Below are 10,585 nucleotides of genomic sequence, written 5' to 3'. Positions count from 1 at the left end.
ATAAACATAGAGTATATTGAAATAATATAAACCAAATCCATACTTTCCGAAAATCACTTCCTGAATTAACTCAATCAAATAAAATCAAATCTTCCCAAAATCACATCTAAACCAAAACTTTATTTCCTTCACCTACGAATACTAAATTAAATCAAATCTTACCAAACCTCAACTAACTCAAAAATTTCATTGCATTCACTACCCATACTCGAATCATAATTAAATCCTATCAAAATCTTGAATATGGTGTGTGTAATGCACATGTCAGATCTAATAGTTTTGATCCACAGAAATATGTATGCACCCGTTGCAACAAACATGCCATTTGTTAGTTAGCTTAAGTATTTCAGTTTTCGTCGTCAATGAACCGATGAGCCGTCTGTCCGACCTGTGAAAATATGAACTAACAGCCTTGCCGGATTGGTAGTCAGTTTTTTTAACTACTCCCTCCGTTACTAAATATAATTCTTTTTAAAATTTCACTATAAACTACATACGAAACAAAATGAGTGAATGTACATTTTAAAATATGTGTATATAAGGGAGTATTGTTTTATTTCTCATAAAATGGAAGAAATTTATTGAGTACCAAAGAGATAATTAAATCTATTGAATCCTTTCATTATGTACTTGATTCGGAGATCTTAATCTTTGGGGCACAATCAATTCCTAGTTGATTTGGGGAGAGATATCCTAACAACCCTTCAAGATAAGGCTGACCCATGGCAATATAAACGAGGGGAAATAGAGTAGAACAGAAGCACCATGTCAGTGTAGGAAAAAAGGTAGATCCATCGAAATGGCAAGCATATGGCGCTCGTTCTCACAGTCTGCTTCTTGGGCTTCTTCGTGCCCGCCCCTTCCGTGGCGTCGCCCTCCAACAACAACGACTTCCTCCGGTGCCTCTCGACGAACATCCCCAGCCAGCTCGTGCTGACGCCAAGCTCGCCGTCGTTCACGCCGCTCCTGGTGTCGTCCATCAGGAACGCCAGGTTGGTGGCGCCGGCTACGGCGAGTCCTCCACTGTGCATCGTGACGCCCACAAACACGTCGCATGTCCAGACCGCCGTGCGCTGCGGGCGACGACACAGCGTCCGTGTCCGTTGCGCAGCGGCGGGCACGACAACGAGGGCCTCTCGTACCGATCGACCACCCCGAACGGCGAGGCGTTCGCGGTGATCGACCTCGCCAAGCTCCATGCCGTCCACGTCAACCCGCACGAAGCCACGGCGTGGGTCGAGACCGGGGCGACGGTCGGAGAGCTCTACTACCGCATCGCCACGGCCGCGCCAGGGCTGGGCTTCCCGGCTAGCGTATGCCCGACCGTGGGAGTGGGGGGCATCATCAGCGGCGGCGGCATAGGCCTCATGATGCGCAAGTATGGACTCTCGGCCGATAACGTCCTCGACGCTAGTATGGTCGACGCCAACGGGAACCTGCTGGCGAACAAGAAGGCCATGGGGGACGACCTCTTCTGGGCCATCCGCGGCGGCGGCGGCGGGAACTTCGGCATCGTGCTGTCGTGGAAGCTCAGGCTCGTGCCAGTCCCACCGAAGGTGACCTTCTTCAAAGTCGCCAAGACCATGGAACAGGGCGCGGTCGACACGGTGACCAAATGGCAAACGCTCGCGCCGGCGCTCCCCGACGATCTCAGCGTACGTGTTGTCATCGAAAAGAGCCAGGCCAACTTCCAGTCCCTGTACCTCGGTAACTGCAGCACGACAGTGGCGACGATGCGCAGCCGGTTCCCGGAGCTCGGGGTGACGAGCGCCGACTGCAAGGAGATGAGCTGGCTGCAGTACACGGCGTACATATACTTCGGCGACGCCATCAACAGCAAGCCGCTGGAGGCGCTCCTCCTCAACCGGTCCACGACCCTGGGCCCCTTCGTCAAGAACAAGTCGGACTACGTCAAGAAAGCCCTCACCAAGGAGACCTGGAAGAAGATCTTCCTCTGGCCCAACGGCGCAGCATCGGGGCAGCTCATCCTCGAGCCGCACGGTGGAATAATGGACCGCATCGGCGCCGCCAAGATCCTGTTCCCCCACCGAAGCAGCGTGCTCTACAACATCCATTACGTGGAGCTATGGAACGGGAAAGAGGTCGGGGGCAACGTTACGCCTAACTGGATCGGAAGCCTGTACAACTTCATGACGCCGTACGTGAGCAAGAACCCGAGAGGCGCATACGTGAACTACAGGGACCTCGACATCGGCGCGAACAAGGTGGTCGACGGTGTGATAAGCTATGATAGTGCCAAGGTGTGGGGCGAGAGCTATTTTGGCCCGGAGAACTTTAGGAGACTCGCCGAGATCAATTGCAAGGTGGACGCCAGCGACTACTTCCAGAGCGAGCAGAGCGTGCCGCCACTTCCCTTCAACGAGTAGCTAGTGTAGCTGTGCAAAACAAAACAATCGTGTTTGACCAAATTGTAACTGCTAATAGTTCTGATGGGCTAAAAAGGTTATAACATGTGTCAACATAAAGTCCGAAACTAATGATTTCTGCACAATTTTGGTGCTACAGATATAACGTAGCCGCATAGAATTCAAAACCAACAAGTTTTTTTTTCCAGATCATGGGCAGCATCATTCACACTTTTGATTGCGAGATAATGTGCAGCATTGTTCACACATTTGAGATCTGTTGAGTAGAAATTATAGTCCTGATAACGTCAGGAGATACATTGAGCTTGAACCAACATGATCATGCATCATGTTCGGCTTTGCTAAAACATGAGCTGCTGCGTTACAAAATCGACAAATGGTGGGGGGATGACAGCGATAATAGTGAACTTACAGCATGTAACCAGTTATATGCCGTAAGTGCTCTCATGAGTGGGCCGGTCCATAATAGGCGTTGTATAGACGTGCCGGCTCGGCTGGGGTCGGGCTAGGAAAGGAAGGTGGGCTAAAGGGAGCAGAATGCCCTACCGGTAGGGGTGAAAAGCACCAGACTGCAGAGGGACAACCGATACATACACGACAAAATAACTGTGCACCCCTATTTCTCGCTTTAAGCGAGCACAGGGGAAGCCTTGCATCAGGAGGAGACCCGACGGGCCGGCCCAGCCACGCGGAAGGCTATGGCCTATTTTTTTCTGTTTTATGTTCTGGTTTTTCTAGCTTTTTTGTATTTTTCTTTATATTTTAAAATATTCTACCTACATACAAGAAACACTCTTCAAAAACACATTTGAAAAATGTGAATAATTATTAGAAAATATTGAACAAGAATTTTAAAAACAATTGAACAAGTATTTTGAAAATGTTGAATAAGTATTGAAATGTGGAACAAGTATTTGATAATTGTTGAATGAGTATTTGAAAAAATGTTGAACACATATTTTAAAATGTTGAATAAGTATCAAAAATGTTGAACAAGTACACACAAATATTGAATAAGTTTAGAAAATTGTTGAATGGGTATTTGAAACATTTAGAACATGTTTCAAAAAATGTCAAGTAAATATTAAAATGTTCAACAAGTATTTAAAAAATGTTGAATAAGCGTTTGGACAATGTTGACTTGTCTACAAAAATGTTGATCACTTATTAATTTTTTTTGACATATAAGAAAATGTAGAGTGACAACAAAAACAAACATAATAAAAAAACAAAACAAAAAACAAAAAAAGAAGAAAAAATAACCCAACAAGAAATGGAGAAGAAACAATGAAAACCGCGACTCATTTGGACTTAAGTTGCCTAATTCTACTACGATGTCACCAACCAAAGGCTGGTCTAATGTTGAGATGTCGGCTTGCTCGAAAGCTGGAGACCAGTGTTTGTTTCCTTGGCATGCTCCAATTTATCTTTAGTTTTTTTCCTTTTACTATGCATGTTCATGAATGGGCCAGCCCGATTAGTGTAAGGCCTTAAGCGAGTGATCCTTTCAGCTCGCTAAAGGCAAATAAAATAAAGTCTGTTCAAAATCACACCTAAATCAAAACTTTATTTACTTCACCCGCAAATACCAAATCAAATAAAATGTAACAAAACCTCAATTAAATCAAAATTTTCCTTACATTTCCTACCATACTCGAATCAAATTAAATCCCATCAAAATATTGAATATGGTGGGTGTAATGCAAATGTCAGATAGGATTAGTATTGAACCGCAAAATATGTATGTGATTGTTGAAACACACGTTGCAACTAGCTACTTCCTCTGTTCCTACATATAAGTCCTTTAAGAGATTCCAATGCGGACTAAATAGAAGCAAAATAGGTTAATCTACAGTTTAAAATATATCTATATACATCCGTATGTAGTCCTTTATTGAAATATCTAAAAACACTTACATTCCAGTTTTCTTCGTCAATGAACCGATGAAGCCGACTGTCCTATCTGTGAAGACATGAACCAACAACCTTGCTGGATCGGTTGTGATTCTTTTAACTATCATTTTATGTCTCATAAAATGGAAGAAATGTATTGAGTACCAAACCGATAATTAAAGTTATTAAAACCTTTCATTCTAACGCGTCCTCTACCAGTAGTACTATAGTTCTAGCCTTATGTCAACAATTTAACAATTCAACGTATTTCCTGTTAGGGAGGTATTTAAATTGGTGGTCATAATATTTGGGGCACAATCAATGTCTACTACTCCCTCCGTTCCGAATTACTCGTCGCGGAAATGGATATATATAGGACTAAAATACATCTAGATACATCCATACCTATGACAAGTAATTTGAAACGGAGGGAGTAGATTGCATGTAATGAAGCATTAAATGTCTACTTCAAGATAAGAGTGACACGTGCCTATATAGCGAGGTAAAATAGAACAGAAGCACGGCAGATCCATCGAAATGGCAAGCATGGCGCTTGTTCTCATAGTTTGCTTAGGGCATGTACAATGGTGCTATCTTAGCAGTGCCACGTAGGATAAATGATAAGGTGGAGGAGAGAGAACTCATAAAAAAGGCTATTTTAAGGAATAGCACAATATGTCTTTTCTTATTTAAGAGAAGACAAGAGGTGATCTCTTAGCACAATATGTCTCACCATATTTTAAGGAATAGCTAGTTATTAAGATAAGGCTAAGACATGATCCATTGTAGACATCTTTTTTTGTCCTCTCTAAATAACATGCAAGACTTAAGAAAAGACTATCTTATCAACCATTGTACATGCCCTTATTGACCTGAAGAAAATATGGCCTATAGGTAATAATAAAGTTATTATTTATTTTCTTATTTCATGATAAATGTTTATTATTCATGCTAGAATTGTATTAACCGGAAACATAATACATGTGTGAATACATAGACAAACATAGTGTCACTAGTATGCCTCTACTTGACTAGCTCGTTAATTAAAGATGGTTAACTTTCCTAACCATAGACTAGCTCGTTAATTATAAAGGTGCTCTACAGGTGTCTCCGAAGGTACTTGTTGGGTTGGCGTATTTCGAGATTAGGAGTTGTCACTCCGATTGTCGGAGAGGTATATCTAGGACCACTCGGTAATACACATCACTTAAGCCTTGCAAGCATTGCAACTAATGAGTTAGTTGCGGGATGATGTATTACGGAACGAGTAAAGAGACTTGCCGGTAACTTGATTGAACTAAGTATTGAGATACCGACGATCGAATCTCGGGCAAGTAACATACCGATGACAAAGGGAACAACGTATGTTGTTATGCAGTTTGACCGATAAAGATCTTCATAGAATATGTAGGAACCAATATGAGCATCCAGGTTCCGCTATTGGTTATTGACCAGAGACTTTTCTCGGTCATGTCTACATAGTTCTTGAACCCGTAGGGTGCGCACGCTTAAAGTTTGATGACGGTTATATTATGAGTTTATGTGTTTTGATGTACCGAAGGTAGTTCGGAGTCCCGGATGTGATCACGGACATGACGAGGAGTCTTGAAATGCTCGAGACGTAAAGATCGATATATTGGACGACTATATTTGGATACTGGAATGGTTCCGGGTTCGGAGTCTCGGAAGGTTATCGGAACCCCCCTCCCCCCGAGGTATATGGGCCTTAATGGGCTTTAGTGGAAAGGAGGGGAGTACGATCACGCACACGCAAGATCATGGTGATGCATAGCAACGAGAGGGGGAGTACGATCTACATACCTAGTAGTTCGACAACGGAAGCGTTTGGTTGATGTAGTCGTACGTCTTCACGATCCGACCGATCAAGCACCGAAACTACGGCACCTCCGAGTTCTAGCACACGTTCAGCTCGATGACGATCCCCGGACTCCGATCCAGCAAAGTGTCGGGGAAGAGTTCCGTCAGCACGACGGTGCGGTGACGATCTTGACACACTACTGCTGTAGGGCTTCGCCTAAGCACCGCTACAATATTATCGAGGACTATGGTGGCTGGGGGCGCCGCACACGGCTAAGGAATAGATCATGTGGATCAACTTGTGTGTCTCTGGGGTGCTCCTGCCTCCGTATATAAAGGACTAGAGGGGGGAGGCTGGCCGTCCAAGGAGGGCGCGCCAGGAGAGTCCTACTCCCTCTGGGAGTAGGATTCCCCCCCCCCCCAAATCCTAGTTGGAATAGGATTCGCGGAGGGGGGAAAAGAGAGAGAGGGGCCGGCCCCCTCTCCTTGTCCAATTCGGACCAAGGGAGGGGAGGGGCGCGTGGCCCATGTAGGGCTGCCTCTTCTCTTTTCCACCAAGGCCCATTAAGGCCCATCTAGCTCCCCGGGGGGTTCTGGTAACCTCCCGGTACTCCGGTAAAATCCCTATTTCACCCAGAACACTTCCGATATCCAAACATAGGCTTCCAATATATCAATCTTTATGTCTCGACCATTTTGAGACTCCTCGTCATGTCCGTGATCACATCCGGGACTCCGAACAACCTTCGGTACATCAAAATGCATAAACTCATAATATAACTGTCATCGTAACCTTAAGCGTGCGGACCCTACGGGTTCGAGAACAATGTAGACATGACCGAGACATGTCTCCAGTTAATAACCAATAGCGGGACCTGGATGCCCATATTGGCTCCTACATATTCTACGAAGATCTTTATCGGTCAGACCGCATAACAACATACGTTGTTCCCTTTGTCATCATATGTTACTTGCCCGAGATTCGATCGTCGGTATTCCAATACCTAGTTCAATCTCGTTGCCGGCAAGTCTCTTTACTCGTTCTGTAATACATCATCCCGCAACTAACTCATTTAGTTGCAATGCTTGCAAGGCTTAAGTGATGTGCATTACCGAGAGGGCCCAGAGATACCTCTCCGACAATCGGAGTGACAAAACCTAATCTCGAAATACGCCAACCCAACATGTACCTTTGGAGACACCTGTAGTACTCCTTTATAATCACCCAGTTACGTTGTGACGTTTGGTAGTACCCAAAGTGTTCCTCCGGTAAAAGGGAGTTGCATAATCTCATAGTTATAGGAACATGTATAAGTCATGAAGAAAGCAATAGCAACATACTAAACGATCGGGTGCTAAGCTAATGGAATTGGTCATGTCAATCAGATCATTCTCTCAATGATGTGATCCCGTTAATCAAATAACAACTCATTGTTCATGGTTAGGAAACATAACCATCTTTGATTAACGAGCTAGTCAAGTAGAGGCATACTAGTGACACTTTGTTTGTCTATGTATTCACACATGTATTATGTTTCCGGTTAATACAATTCTAGCATGAATAATAAACATTTATCATGATATAAGGAAATAAATAACAACTTTATTATTGCCTCTAGGGCATATTTCCTTCAGTCTCCCACTTGCACTAGAGTCAATAATCTAGTTCACATCGCCATGTGATTTAACAGCAATAGTTCACATCACCATGTGATTAACACCCATAGTTCACATCGATATGTGATAAACACCCAAAGGGTTTATTAGAGTCAATAATCTAGTTCACATCGCTATGTGATTAATACCCAAAGAGTACTAAGGTGTGATCATGTTTTGCTTGTGAGATAATTTTAGTCAACGGGTCTGTCACATTCAGATCCGTAAGTATTTTGTGAATTTCTATGTCAACAATGCTCTGCACGGAGCTACTCTAGCTTATTGCTCCCACTTTCAATATGTATCTAGATCGAGACTTAGAGTCATCCAGATCTGTGTCAAAACTTGCATCGACGTAACTTTTTACGACGAACCTTTTTGTCACCTCCATAGTTGAGAAATATTTTCTTATTCCACTAAGGATAATTTTGACCGCTGTCCAGTGATCTACTCCTAGATCACTATCGTACTCCCTTGCCAAACTCAGTGGTAGGGCATACAATAGATCTGGTATACAACATGGCATACTTTATAGAACCTATGATTGAGGCATAGGGAATGACTTTCATTCTCTTTCTATCTTCTGTCGTGGTCGGGCTTTGAGTCTTACTCAACTTCACACCTTGTAACACAGGCCAGAAACCTTTTCTTTGACTGTTCCATTTTGAACTACTTCAAAAACTTGTCAAGGTATGTACTCATTGAAAAAACTTATCAAGTGTCTTGATCTATCTCTATAGATCTTGATACTCAATATGTAAGCAGCTTCACCGAGGTCTTTCTTTGAAAAACTCCTTTCAAACACTCCTTTATGCTTTGCAGAATAATTCTACATTATTTCCGATCAACAATATGTCATTCACATATACTTATCAGAAATGTTGTAGTGCTCCCACTAACTTTCTTGTAAATACATGCTTCACCGCAAGTCTGTATAAAACTATATTCTTTGATCAACTTATGAAAGCGTATATTCCAACTCCGAGATTCTTGCACCAGTCCATAGATGGATCGCTGGAGCTTGCATATTTAGTTAACACCTTTAGGATCTACAAAACCTACTAGTTGCATCGTATACAACTCTTCTTTAGTAAATCCATTAAGGAATGCAGTTTTGTTTATCCATTTGCCAGATTTCATAAAATGCGGAAATTGCTAACATGATTCGGACAGACTTAAGCATAGATACGAGTAAGGAAATCTCATCGTAGTCAACACCTTGAACTTGTCGAAAACCTTTTGCGACAATTCTAGATTTGTAGATAGTAACACTACTATCAGCATCTGTCTTCCTCTTGAAGATCCATTTATTTTCTATGGCTTGCCGATCATCGGGCAAGTCAACCAAAGTCCATACTTTGTTCTCATACATGGATCCCATCTCAGATTTCATGGCCTCAAGCCATTTTGCGGAATCTGGGCTCATCATCGCTTCCTCATAGTTCGTAGGTTCGTCATGGTCTAGTAACATAACTTCCAGAACAAGATTACCGTACCACTCTGGTGTGGATCTCATTCTGGTTTACATACGAGATTCGGTAGTAACTTGATCTGAAGTTACATGATCATCATCATTAGCTTCCTCACTAATTGGTGTAGTAGTCACAGGAACAGATTTCTGTGATGAACTACTTTCCAATAAGGGAGAAGGTACAATTACCTTATCAAGTTTTTTACTTTCCTCCCACTCACTTTTTTCGAGAGAAACTCCTTCTCTAGAAAGTTTCCGAATTTAGTAACAAAAGTCTTGCCTTCGGATCTGTGATAGAAGGTGTATCCAATAGTTTCCTTTGGATATCCTATGAAGATTTACTTCTCCAATTTGGGTTCGAGCTTATCATGTTGAAACTTTTTCACATAAGCATCGCAGTCCCAAACTTTAAGAAACGACAACTTTGGTTTCTTGCCAAACCACAGTTCAGATTGTGTCGTCTCAACGGACTTAGATGGTGCCCTTTTAAACATGAATGCAGCTGTCTTTAATGCATAACCCCAAAACGATAGTGGTAGATCGGCAAGAGACATCATAGATCGCACCATATCTAATAAAGTACGGTTATGATGTTCGGACACACCATTATGCTGTGGTGTTCCAGGTGGCGTGAGTAGTGAAACTATTTCACATTGTTTTAACTGAAGACCAAACTCGTAACTCAAATATTTTATTTCTGCGATCATATCGTAGAAACTTTCATTTTGTTACGATGATTCTCCACTTCACTCTGAAATTCTTTGAACTTTTCAAATGTTTCAGTCCTTTGTTTCATCAAGTAGATATACTCATATCTGCTCAAATCATCTGTGAAGATCAAAAAATAATGATACCTATCGCGAGCCTCAATATTCATCGGACCACATACATCAGTATGTATGATTTCCAACAAATCTTTTGCTCGCTCCATTGTTCTGAAGAACAGAGTTTTAGTCATCTTGCCCATGAGGCATGGTTCACAAGCATCAACTGATTCATAATCAAGTGATTCCAAAAGCCCATCAGCATGGAGTTTCTTCATGCGCTTTACACCAATATGACCTAAACGGCAGTGCTACAAATAAGTTGCACTATCATTATTAACTTTGCATCTTTTGGTTTCAATATTGTGATTATGTGTATCACTATGATCGAGATCCAACGAACTATTTTCATTGGGTGTGTAACCTTATAAGGTTTTATTCATGTAAACAGAACAACAATTTATTCTCTTACTTAAATGAATAACCGTATTACAATAAACATGATCGAATCATATTCATGCTCAACATAAACACCAAATAACACTTATTTAGGTTCAACACTAATCCCGAATTTATAGGGAGTGTGCGATGATGAT

At 42.3% G+C, this 10,585-nt stretch overlaps 1 pseudogene; it reads left to right on the top strand.

Annotated features, from left to right (window-relative positions):
• Positions 1–810: 810 nt before the first annotated feature.
• On the top strand, positions 811–2,448 carry LOC119358745 (annotated as a pseudogene).
• Positions 2,449–10,585: the final 8,137 nt, after the last annotated feature.

Source organism: Triticum dicoccoides, chromosome 2A (assembly GCF_002162155.2).
Source record: "Triticum dicoccoides isolate Atlit2015 ecotype Zavitan chromosome 2A, WEW_v2.0, whole genome shotgun sequence".
Lineage (NCBI taxonomy): Eukaryota > Viridiplantae > Streptophyta > Magnoliopsida > Poales > Poaceae > Triticum > Triticum dicoccoides.
Note: the sequence above shows the minus strand (reverse complement) of the source record. Positions and strands in the feature narration are given on the sequence as shown.